Raw genomic sequence first — 12,301 nt, forward strand, 5'->3', positions numbered from 1 at the left:
ACGGGAGCCTGGCAATCGGCGTGCTGCAGCCAGAGCCTGAAAGGCCCCCTTGGCGGAATCTCGAAGGTGAAGGAGGGAGGAAGGCGAATCCAAGATCGAGGAGGCATGGGGCGTGGAGCACAAACTCTCGGGAGGAGCCCTCGGCATGGACTCCAGGAGGGACAACGCGCACCGCCGTGACCCGTCAGCACCGACGGCGGCGTCGTCCATGGCGCTTGGCATCAGCTCCTGCAGGGCCCTCAAGGGACTTTTCAAGTCGTGCGGATGCCGAGGCGTCGTGGGGAGTACAGCCGCCCACATCCAGCCAACCGCCACGTGGCGCCCGAGGCCGCAGGCTGTTAGGGCCCGCGGCGCTTCGTGCTTGCCCCTTTACCTCTCTGCTCAGCCAAGTCCGGGCGCACCTTTGGTCCGGGGGCTACTGTCGGCGTTCTGGGAACGGGGGTCCCCAGACTTGCCTGCCTGCGGCCTGTGGCGTGTCTCAAGGGGCGTCCCAGCATGGCCCATCTTCGTCAACACAAGCTCAAGACCCTCGCGAGGGGCCAAGCCTCGCGGGGCGGACGACAGGAGGCTTCCTCAGGCACGGCCTCTTCAGGTTGACTCGCGAGGAGGCGGAGAGATCAAGGCGGGGTACCTCGTGAAGTGCCCATGACGCAAGCCATGATGACCAAGGGCGCCTGGCGGGCGCTAGCCCGCACAGTGTCCTTCTTTCCCCTTTGGTGCAAAGGGAGCAAGCACAGGCGAGAGCATAAAGCAAAGGCAGCCATTTCAGTGCAACAAGACCAAGACCAGCAGGACGGCAGGATGGAAGTCATCGTGGAGCCCAAGCCGGCGTCACCACCAGAGCCTTTGACAGGCGAGGACCAACTTTAGTCAGGATAAGTGTACTATATGTTCCCCTTCAAAATGGCCAATTGTTGGTGCCCTTCCCACTCAATATTTGGGAAGAGGCCCAGGGCCTTTACCTATAAATAGGACTAGCCACCCCCAGGGTAGAGGCATGAAGGAGAGGGCCATAAAAGAGAGGGGCATCAAAGAGAGAGGCATCCAGAGAGAGAGCGACTGAACTCCCTCTAGCAGTTCATCGCACCAGCCAAGAACAGACCCTCGCGAGGCTGTTCTTCCTTCTACTGCTCATCATCAGCCAAGAGGCAATCCACCACACCACAAACTAGAGTAGGGTATTACACCACAATGGTGGTCCAAACTAGTATAAACCATGTGTCCCTTGTGTTGTTCCTTTTCATAGCTTAGATCCTAGCATGGCGGCGAAGTGCAGGTAGGCAGAAGGCCGAATCCCCGCGCACACACCAGTGTTCGAATCTATAGGGTCTGCCGGAACCCGAAATCCGACAACAGGACCCTGTTTCGACCGTAGGAGGTCCAACAGAAGTCTGTTTCCTCTGTTTTGCGGTATGCTAGACCCCTCCTGACGAATAGGTTCCTATTTTGACCGTGGCCGGTCGAACACAAGGTCGTTTCCTCCGTTCTGCGGTAAGCCAGGCCTCGTTTCCATCGACTATTCCGTCCAAGCCCTCCTGATGAACACGACGATGCATTCTGTTCCAACCCAGCCGGTTGGCTCCCCATGAAGACGACGATGATGCAGTTTCTCCGTTCCTACCAACCATGTACACGAGCCCTGGTTGTACTTATGCGCGAGTAGGCGTTCGAGACCCCTCTCGTATGTATGTACATGGTCGTATTTACTTTCTTGCACCCTGGCCGCTGTATGTATGTGTACATGCTATGTGCGAGCCTCTACTACAACACGTGCGCGTCTACATCGACCAGTATGTACATACACGTTCGCGACCAGAATGACAATGCTATGTATGCTTTGACCAGGTGGGTCCCGACTGTCAGGCACTTCCTTGCATGCGAAGATGTAGCTGGTGGGTCCCAGCAGCCAGGGGGGCTGTCGGTGTCAAAACCGGCGGATCTCGGGTAGGGGGGCTCGATCTGTGCGTCTAAGGCTAATGGTAACAGGAAGTAAGGGACACGATGTTTTACCCAGGTTCGGGCCCTCTCGATGGAGGTACAACCCTACTTCCTGCTTGATTGATCTTGATGATATGAGTATTACAAGAGTTGATCTACCACGAGATTGTAGAGGCTAAACCCTAGAAGCTAGCCTATGATGATTATGATTGTCCCTCTACGGACCAAACCCTCCGGTTTATATAGACACCGGAGGGGGCTAGGATTACACAGAGTCGGTTACAAAGAAGGAGATCTAATATCCAGATCTCCAAGCTTGTCTTCCACGCCAAGGAGAGTCCCATCCAAACACGGGACGAAGTCTTGAGTCTTGTATCTTCACGGTCCAACAGTCCGGCCAAAGTATATAGTTCGGCTGTCCGGATACCCCCTAATCCAGGACTCCCTCAGGGGCGAATCGTTTTTTTTTGCCCGGACGCACTTCCTTGCGTGCGCAGATGTAGCTGGTGGGTCCCAGCAGTTAGGGGAAACGTTTTTTTTTCACGAAATGTGGTGGCCCATCCGATGGGTCCCTGCTGTCAGGTGGAGGAATAATTATTTTGCACATAATAAGGAGGCACTTCCTTGCGGCTGCCATGGACCCAGCTGTCAGCCTCTCCACGTACAGTACTCTTCCGATGGAAGTCGGTTGTTGACCACATTGACCACGCCGCGCCTAGAGCACCAGGGCGGTGGACGACAGCGAGGCCTAGGAAGGGGACGACCCGGAGCCGGGGAAGACACGGCAGTGGAAGCCTGCGCGAAGAGGAGTACGAGGGTTCACTGGTTCGGCTGCGGTGTGAGGCTGCCGTCGCTGCAGAGCCTGACCAGCAGTGGGAATAATAGGGGGCGGTGAGGCCTCCACGGCAGCACAGCAGACCACGAGAGGCAGGATCATGCGGCCCGACCGTCGCTGCTTTGGGCGGCTGGAGCAAGAAGACCAGAGGTTGAAGAAGCATTACGGTCGTTGGATAGACATCGTACGGTCATTGGAGCTAGAATCGTTCATATTGACTAAGTTGACAAAACCCTCCGTCCCCGTCAACTTAGTAGGCCCACAAGTCAGCCTCCCACCAAGGAGGGTCCCAGCTAGCAGGGGGAGTATTCATTTTTTTGTGCGTAATAAGGAGGCTCTTTTGGTGGGTCCGAGCTGATAGCAGGGGGAACATTTTTTCACGAAATATGGTGGCCCATCTGATGGGTCCCAGCAGTCAGGGGGGAAATGTTTTTTTCACGAAATATGGTGGCCCGTCCGGTGAGTCCTTGCTGTTAGGTGGAGGAATAATTATTTTGCGCATAATAAGGAGGCACTTCCTTGCGGCTGCCATGGACCCAGCTGTCAGCCTCTCCATGTACATTACTCTTCCGATGGAAGTCAGTCATTGACCACATTGACCACGCCGCGCCGAGAGCACCACGGTGAGGCCTAGGAAGGGGACGACGTGGAGCCGGGGAAGATGCGGCAGTGGATGCCCACGCGGAGAGGAGTACGAGGCTTCATTGGTTCGGCTGCGGTGTGAGGCTGCCGTCGCCATAGAATAAGAGGGGGTGTGGGTGACTGGAGGGATGGCCTGGCCAGCGGTGGGAGTAGTAGGGGGCGGTGAGGCCTCCGCGGCAGCACAGCCGGCCACGGGAGGCAGGAGCAGGCGGCACGACCGGTGCTGCTTTGGGCGGCTGGAGCAAGAAGACCAGAGGTTGAAGAAGCACTATGGCCATTGGATGGACATCTTACAGTCACTGCAACTAGAATCGTTTATATTGACTAAGTTGACAAAGCCCTTGGTACGCGTCAACTTAGTAGGCCCACAGGTCAGCCTCCCACTATGCTGGGTCCCAGCTAGCACGGGGAGTATTCATTTTTTTGTGCATAATAAGGAGGCAGTTCCTTGCATGCGAAGATATAGCTGGTGGGTCCGACCTGTCAGCGGGGGGAACGTTTTTTCGCGAAATACACAGGCCCTTCCGGTGGGTCCTAGATGTCAGCTAGATGAATCATTATTTTGTGCGTAATAAGGAGGCATTTCCTTGTGTGCGGCCGTGGACCCAGCTATCAGCCTCTCCACGTACAGTCCACGTCCAATGGAAGTCATTCCTTGACCACGTTCACCAGACCGCGCCGAGAGCACCAGGGCGGTGGACGACATCGAGGCCTACGAAGGGGGCGCGGAGCCGGGGAAGAAGCAACTATGGATGCCCACGCGGAGAGGAGTACGAGGGTTCACTAGTTCAGCTTTGGTGTGAGGCTGTCGTCACCGCAAAATAACAGGGGGTGTGGGTGAGTGGAGGGATGGCCTGGCCCCCGATGGGAGTAGTAGGGGGCGGTGAGGCCTCTGCGGCAGCACAACAGACCACGGGAGGCAGGAGCAGCCAGCACGACCGGCGCTGCTTTGGGCTGCTGGAGAAAGAAGACCAGAGGTTGAAGAAGCACGACGGCCGTTGGATGGACGTCGTACGGTCACTGTAGCTAGAATCGTTTATATTGACTAAGTTGACAAAGCCCATGGTATGCATCAACTTAGTAGGCCCACAGGTCAGCCTCCGAAACGGTGTGCCCCAGATGTCAGGGGGAGGAATCATTTTTTGGGCGGCCGAAGCTAGAATATCCGAGATTGAAGAAGAAGCACGACATCCGTTGGATAGACATCCAACGGCCACTCCTACTAGAACCGTGTATTGACTATAAGTTGATAAAGCCTTGCATACGCGTCAAAATAAAGTCATCTCCTGAATACTCATGTTTGTTGACCATGTTAACAATGCTCAGCGCCACGACGAGCGCAACAACTCGAAGGACGATGGAGAGAGCCTTGCGGGCCCTACGGATGGTCTAATATAGCGCCCGCTGCTCATTCAGGCAGCCAGGATCATCAGACACCTATGAGCACCTTCAAGAGACTAAGAGGGCATGAAACAGTAAGGCCGCACTTGGGAGCTCTGGTTTATTTCACACTTGTATTAAGATACAAGTGTAATTTACTCGTCATCGGAAACAACGCGTAAAATACAGGCGTAATGAACTTGAGGGCCCGAGGTATGTAAGTAAAACCGGCGGGTTACGCGTGTAATTTGAGAGACCAGTGTATATTTTACTAGTCGAAATCGACCAACCAAGTGCTTCGCCCGAGACCATTTGCTTTTATTTACAAGTGTTAGTTTTACAAGCAGTTTTGGTTGGAAAACGACGATCCAATCACGGCCTAAGATGCTGAGTTGGTCAGAAGATCATATGGTTTCACGTCTAACCTACCCGACTTGTCGTATAGGCTATGAATGAAACATAAGACGCTGAAATTCTTAAGCACGGAAAAATAGAAGAGGATGATCTTCTTAACAAGAAAATCACTGGCATTAGATCAACATGCAAAACAATACGAAGCATTATTCTCAGGAGGCACGGTGAACAACTCGTGATGCCACATGCCACAACATTCCAAGCTCAACTTTGCAATCAAACACAAGGCATGGTATGACATAGACAATATTCAGAACAAACTCTTAAAATACCTTACATAAGTCAACATTCATGTGACTATGCATCTCAGCAGAGTAACTATTTACTTCTAAATAGAACACAGGAATAGGAAAAAACAATCAACGCTGCTCACAGCAAAGGGCATCCCACTCAAAAATATCAAATGCATGTCTTCTGGCTAACATCAATGAGCAAATTTTGACAAGGTTTTCCAATTCCAATATATTAAACTAATGTCTCCTTGCTAACATCAATGATTAAACTTTGACAAGCTTTTCCCATTCAAAATATGTAATGCCTGTGATCGTGGAACGGGCAGGGTTTTTCATCAGTTTGTCAGCTGATAGTCCGATGGCTCAAGGTGATGACGAATGATTAGAGGACCATTCGATGTATTGTGCATGATGAAGTATCATGGAGGACACAAACCATCTCAATATTTTGTGCAGTTCCATGAAAATCAAGCTGAGCATCCCTGTGGATTTCGTATTTATATGCTGCAAAAAACAAAGACACATCAGCACACACATGGATATTGGCTCCAGTGTCAACCCACCAATAGGTGGACTAACAAACCAAAAGTAAGGTAAACATATTACCATACCCATATGCCCCATCATTGTTGCTTAGAATGACATTGACAGACTTGTCCTGTCATGGCTTCTTGTACTTGTTTGGGCACTTTTTGCCCAGTGCACTCCACGTGTTGTAGAGTTGCCTATGCTCTCTGCAGACTAGTCATGTCACCAGTGTCTACTAATACTCTGTAAAGCTTCTCGATCATTCCTTCTGTAATGTAGCGCAAACAGTGACTGCTTCTTTCTGCAAAGTGGAACAACCAACTGGACCCAGTAATGCAGCAGTTTGCCTTGGACACATTGGCTCCTTTTGTGCAGTTCAACTAAAATCAAAGTCAGAATAAAACCGAACTTTAATTTTGATATCCCTGTAAGCAACAATAGGGATAAGGGAAACAACTACTGAGAAATAACGATTGATGACTTGTACTCCTAGAAGAAAAGCATCTACTGATCTACCTTATCTTAGTGGGAAACAAAGCAGGAGAGTAGCAATTCTCCATTAGTGTGATTCATTCATATTGGCTGAGACATAAACTTAACAAAGCCTTGTTTCAGCATGTATAAAGAACGACAAAGCAGAAAAGTACCATTCCTAAAACAATGCGACTGATTCATTTTAACAGAGACATTATCTTAACAATACCTTGGTCAAACATGTAGAAAGAACTACAAAGCAGGATAGTAGCATTCCTAAAACAATGTGACTGATTCGTTTTAACGGAGGCAAAAAAGGAATCAATTACTGGCCAATAAAGGAGGATGAAACATGCGGCCACAAAAATGGTAATCCCGCCAATCCCTAACAAGTGCTGCAGTTTTGAACTAAGATTTAGCAGTTAATTAATTCTAAGAGTGGCATTGCTTAATTTTACCAGCGGCATTAGATTAACAAAAAGCATAAATGGTTCCAGGCGAGAGTGGGCGCAACAACAACATGTGCTTCCATCTACTTATAAAGGGTGTGATGTAGAGTTTTGTTGTAACAAAGAAACAAGCATCATGTCTGGGATGGAACAAGTTTTGCTCACTTAATGGTAAAAGACAACAGTGCAATATCTTCAATTCAAAATTTATCCAAAACAGTACCAATACAAGTAGCACAACATCTCAAAGCACACGGCACTATCATGTGGATGAAAGTCGGTACTGACCTTTCTTGACAAAGATTTGAAACAGCTCGAGAGGACGATTTGAAATAAATCCCAATAAATATATGAGAATACGATCTCGTTTTGTGCAATTCCACCAAAATTAAGCAAAGTCGCCGGTGTGACATTCAAGTTGAACTGCACAAAACACTCTTAAAACATAAGTGTTTCGCGTAGCGAAGCAAAATGTCACAATAGCAACAACTTGAATAGATATCCCTGTTTTAGCAGAGGCAAAAAAGGAATCAATTACTGGCAAATAAAGGAGGATGAAATATGCGGCCACAAAAATGGTAATTCCGCCAATCCCTAACAAGTGTTGCAGTTTTGAACTAAGATTCAATAGTTAATTCTACGATTGGCATTGCTCACTTAATGGTAAAAGAAAACAGTTCAATAGCTTCAATTCAACATTTATCCAAAACAGTACCAAAACAAGTAGCACAACATATCAAAGCACACTGCACCATCATGTGGCTGAGACCAAGATTTGAAACAAGTCGCAAGGAAGACTAGAAGCAAATCTCGATCTCCTTTTGTGCAGTTCCACCAAATTTAAGCAAAGTCGCCGGTGTGACATTCAAGTTGAACTGCACAAAACACTCTTAAAACATAAGTGTTTCGCGTAGCAAAGCAAAATGTCGCAATAGCAACAAGTTGAATAGATACCCCTGTTTTAACAGAGGCAAAAAAGGAAACAATTACTTGTCGATAAAGGAGGATGAAACAAACGGTGATAGAAAGAAGCATCTAACTTATCTTGATGGAAAGCAAAGTAGGATAGTAGCATTACTAAAACGGTTGCATTGATTCATATTAACAGAGACATTCTCTTAAAACAACATTCGTTAAAAAATGCAATTTACTTTTAACGGTGGCATTGCTTCAATTTTCCAGCGGCATTCTTAGATTAACAACAACAAAATAGTTGTATGGGACATGGGACATGGGACATGCCAGCACCATGTGCGTCCACATGTATAAATGGGTGATGCAGTATATGTAGCCAAGCAGCATATCTGCGTTGGTCCCATATTTGTTCTCTTTGAACCTTTTTTCTATGTGAGGGCAGCAAATCTAGTCCTACACAAACTACCCTACCCCCTAGTTTCGGGTTACCCTCTTTTTCCCTTTTCGACCAACAAAGCGGCTGGATAGCGAGTCTATACTACTTTTCCTCCCTCCTTTCCTCATTGAACCACGTCCTAGATTCATGCTCCACCCCACCGCACCTTCTTTCCTCTTTGAACCAAGACCTAGATTCGACTGCAGAATCGAAAAAGATCCGCATGCAGCTAGAGCAATGACGGTTTCAAAGAAACTTATACCTTAGGGTCGTCGGGATGTGGCAAGGCATGCGGCGGGAGGCCGGATCTGCCCACACTATGTACAGCAGTGAGGCCGGCCCTCCCGCACAGGCGCTGGGTGAAAGAGAACAACGCAGCCGGCAGTGGATTTCCTCCCTTGCCGAAGGTGATAGAGTGAACGTTGCACCTCCTCCCCTTCCCGGTGCGACGGGATCGGGATGCCTCCTTCACCAGCTGTGAGGCGGGAGAGAGAGACAAGAGGCCAACACAGTCTTGTTTAGATCTGGTAAAGAGGGTGAGAGACTGTGAATATAGAAAACCCTAGCAAAGGAATGCTGAGCCTCCAGCGTGTATATATATATGTAGTGCGGCGAGAGTGTGGAGAGTGCAAACCCTAGCGAACAAGCGCTGAGGCTCCAACTTATATATATATAATGTAGTATGGACTAATCTCCAGTGCCTTAACTGCACCTGCTTTTGGCTGTATGACAGGTGGGCAGCCACATTTTGGGCCCACCTATCATAAACCCAAAGGCAGGTGCACTAAGTCAATGAAGTTGCGTCCATATAGTACTCGTGTATACGACTAATATATAGTGGAGTGGTTTTCTTATTCTCTCCATTGCTTTAAATTGTGTAATTACGAAACGAAACACTTTATTTAATGTACCAGTGAAGAAAACTACTACTCCCTCTGTTCCTAAATATTTGTCTTTCTAGAGATTTCAACAAATGACTACATACGGAGCAAAATGAGTGAATCTATACTATAAAATATGTCTATATACATCCGTATGTGGTAGTACATTTCAAAACTCTTGAAAGACAAATATTTAGGAACGGAGGGAGTACTTCCAATGAACAAACGATCCACGAGTCCTGGTCGCACTTCCTATCCTTCACGTGCGGTACACTACCCTCCCTTAAGTGAACAACCACACATGGGCCAAATTATCGGAAACGTGTGAGAGTGTGTACAAATAAAGAATTTTAATTTAAATTATCGGAAAGGTTTGAGAGTATGTATAGTTTTCCCTCTCTAATAATTATGGTTTGTTGTGTTCGGCCTAAACTTGGTCAAACATTACAAAGTTTGACTTCAGTCAAATCTAATATGCGGAGTAAATAAAAATGGAGGGCTACTACGTCCATCCGGGTTTTTAGTCCACGCCATTTTTTAATCAAAGTTAATAGCTGGACAAATAAAATTACAGGGGAGCTGGAGACAAAGTTGTGAGAAGGCTTAGTAATCAATAAAAAACTTATGATCTTAGTACCAACTTGATCCTTCTTTGAGGAAACATTTGGTTCATAGCGAATTGTGTGATAAAATTGTACAAACGTGAAAGACGACTGCGTCTCCAACACAACCAAGGTGATTTGATGAAGGGTATCATCTTTGTGGGTAACAAGCAAAGAGCACTGATGGAAGACAACGTGTTTTTCGTTGAAAATCGATCAGTTTCACCAGCCAACGCAACCATGAGGCGCAACCATGAGCATTGATAGGTCATCGTGGTGATGCATCATCCATTTGGCATCAAGTTTGGGTGAGGCACCTATGAAGTTCAACAAATTCTCACTGTGGTATGTTTCTTCTCATTAGTCAAGCTCGAGGAAGGAAGAACCATGTGGCAGAGGACAGTGAGGCGGAACAACAATAGCCATCCAATTTTATGCAGTTCCACTAAAATTGAGGAAGACATGCCCGGGTATGGAGATATGCATCATTGTTTCCAAAAAATATAAAAAAGGATATATTGTTGTTACTTTGTTTTACATGATTAACAATGACATCTCAATTGTCAATAAGAATTAATGAAAAGTACACCAACAAACAGAAGCATCATGATTATCTTGATGGGAACTAAACCAGGATACCCGAGAAAAAAGGCATTTCTTCATTTAACCAGTGATAGTATTAGATTCGCTAGAGCAATAGGAGCATATGGATAATGACCGCACAACCACCATGTACTTTTTGTCGAAACAACATGTATACCTCCACCAAGGCATAAATCAGGACAACTTTTCGAGAGGCATTTCCTCTATAATAGTAGGTGATGTTGGACCAGCCGACGAACCCTAGCTACTATACATGGGGAGCTGGGGAGTAGTCGCATAGAAGAAAACCTGCATGCAGCAACCTGGGGAGCTGGACCAGTACAAGAAGTTATACCTCATGTGCGTGAGATGTCGCTTAGGTGGGCGAGCGGGATCTGCCCACACGACGTCCGCGAACAAGGGCGCAGAGGACCTTCATCGGTGCCAGCGTCGGCTCCGAGAGGACGGTGCGCATCGGCTTCCTCCAACGCCGATGGCGACAACGTCAATGCTGCACCTCCTCACCTCCCGCAGTGGACAGGATTCGGCCGGATCTGTGACCACCGGTGAGGAGAGAGATAGAGTGTACACTGTCATCTTGTTTTGATATGGAGAGGGTGAGAGAGCGAGATGCGAGAAACCCTATCAAACAAGAGGCTATAATGGAGTAAAAAAATCTCAATAGCAGTGGTTTTAAATAGAATACACGCATTCCCAAAAAAAAGAAACAAAAACTAGCAAACAATTTTTTAACATACCAAGAAAGAAAACTCGATCAAAAACATGCCCCCACTTCCAGGTCGCGAGAGTCGTCGCACACACACATAGAATTCCATTTCCGTACATGCATATCCCTGTTTACATAAAATTCCATTTCCATCTCCATCACCAATCATATTTGTCCAACTGGCACATTATTTACGTTGTTAATTATATACGCAGCAATATTAACGTACAACATCTCTTGTTTGCGGGCGTCCGGACCGCTACCACGGCCGCTCCTGACCAACCTGAACCCTCTTCATCACCCGCGTGTGCTGCCCGCCCGAAACAGTCAGTGCCGCATTCATGCCCGACCAGAGCGGACGTGACCTCCCACTGCCGCCGGCATTGAAGCGGCGCGCCAACGGAGAGAGCGTCACCCGTGCCGCTTCCTGGTGCACATGACTACTCTGTGTTCAAAGGTCGCAATAGCCAGCCACAACATGCATGTAAAAATTTCTTGGGAGTCCGTGCTACAGCCAGTTATCCTCCCCCAACTCGTCAATCTCTTCCAGTAGTGCTAGTACTCCATGGCGCAATCCATCGACAATCAGGCGGGAAAGTTATCGTATACTTGGTTTGCGGTGAGTGGCATGCCGAGCGACCGTGTGAGGTCGAGCCGTCGAGGAGGGTGAGACACGAACGCGACAGATGTGATTTAAATGTTGGTTTTGCTCGATGGCACGATCCAACGAAACAAAACGTTGGTTTCTCTCCGTTTCCATTTTTTCTCCAGGAAAACAAAAACTTTCCACTCCATTTTCATTCCTACTCCAAGGTTGCCATGTTACAACATTCCATCAAATACAAAGGAAAACTAACACGCATGCTGATGCATCTCAATTATTCATAGATCATAGCCAATATTTACTTCACAACTAAAGACAAAAGTTGTGAGAGCGTGTACGAAAGAAAAACTACTAATGGGGTCACTACGACTTAAACCCTAAACCCTAAACATGATTTAATTTCCTCGCTAGGTAGAACCTGTCGAAGGAAAGACGGCTAGCACCCTCGGATCATATGATGCTTTTGTGCAGTTCCACTAAAATCAAGCTGAGCATCCCTGATGGCAAAGATATTGAAGAAGTGTGATTAGAATAATAGTACTAGCACTAGTTCATGAGACATAAACTCATCACAAGTAGAATTCGGTAGAAGTAGAGAAAAATCGACATGTAGATGGAGCTACGTGGGGAGCTGCGGAAGTGGAGCAAGCCGGCTCCAAAA

This window comes from Triticum dicoccoides, chromosome 2B (assembly GCF_002162155.2).
Source record: "Triticum dicoccoides isolate Atlit2015 ecotype Zavitan chromosome 2B, WEW_v2.0, whole genome shotgun sequence".
Classification (NCBI taxonomy): domain Eukaryota; kingdom Viridiplantae; phylum Streptophyta; class Magnoliopsida; order Poales; family Poaceae; genus Triticum; species Triticum dicoccoides.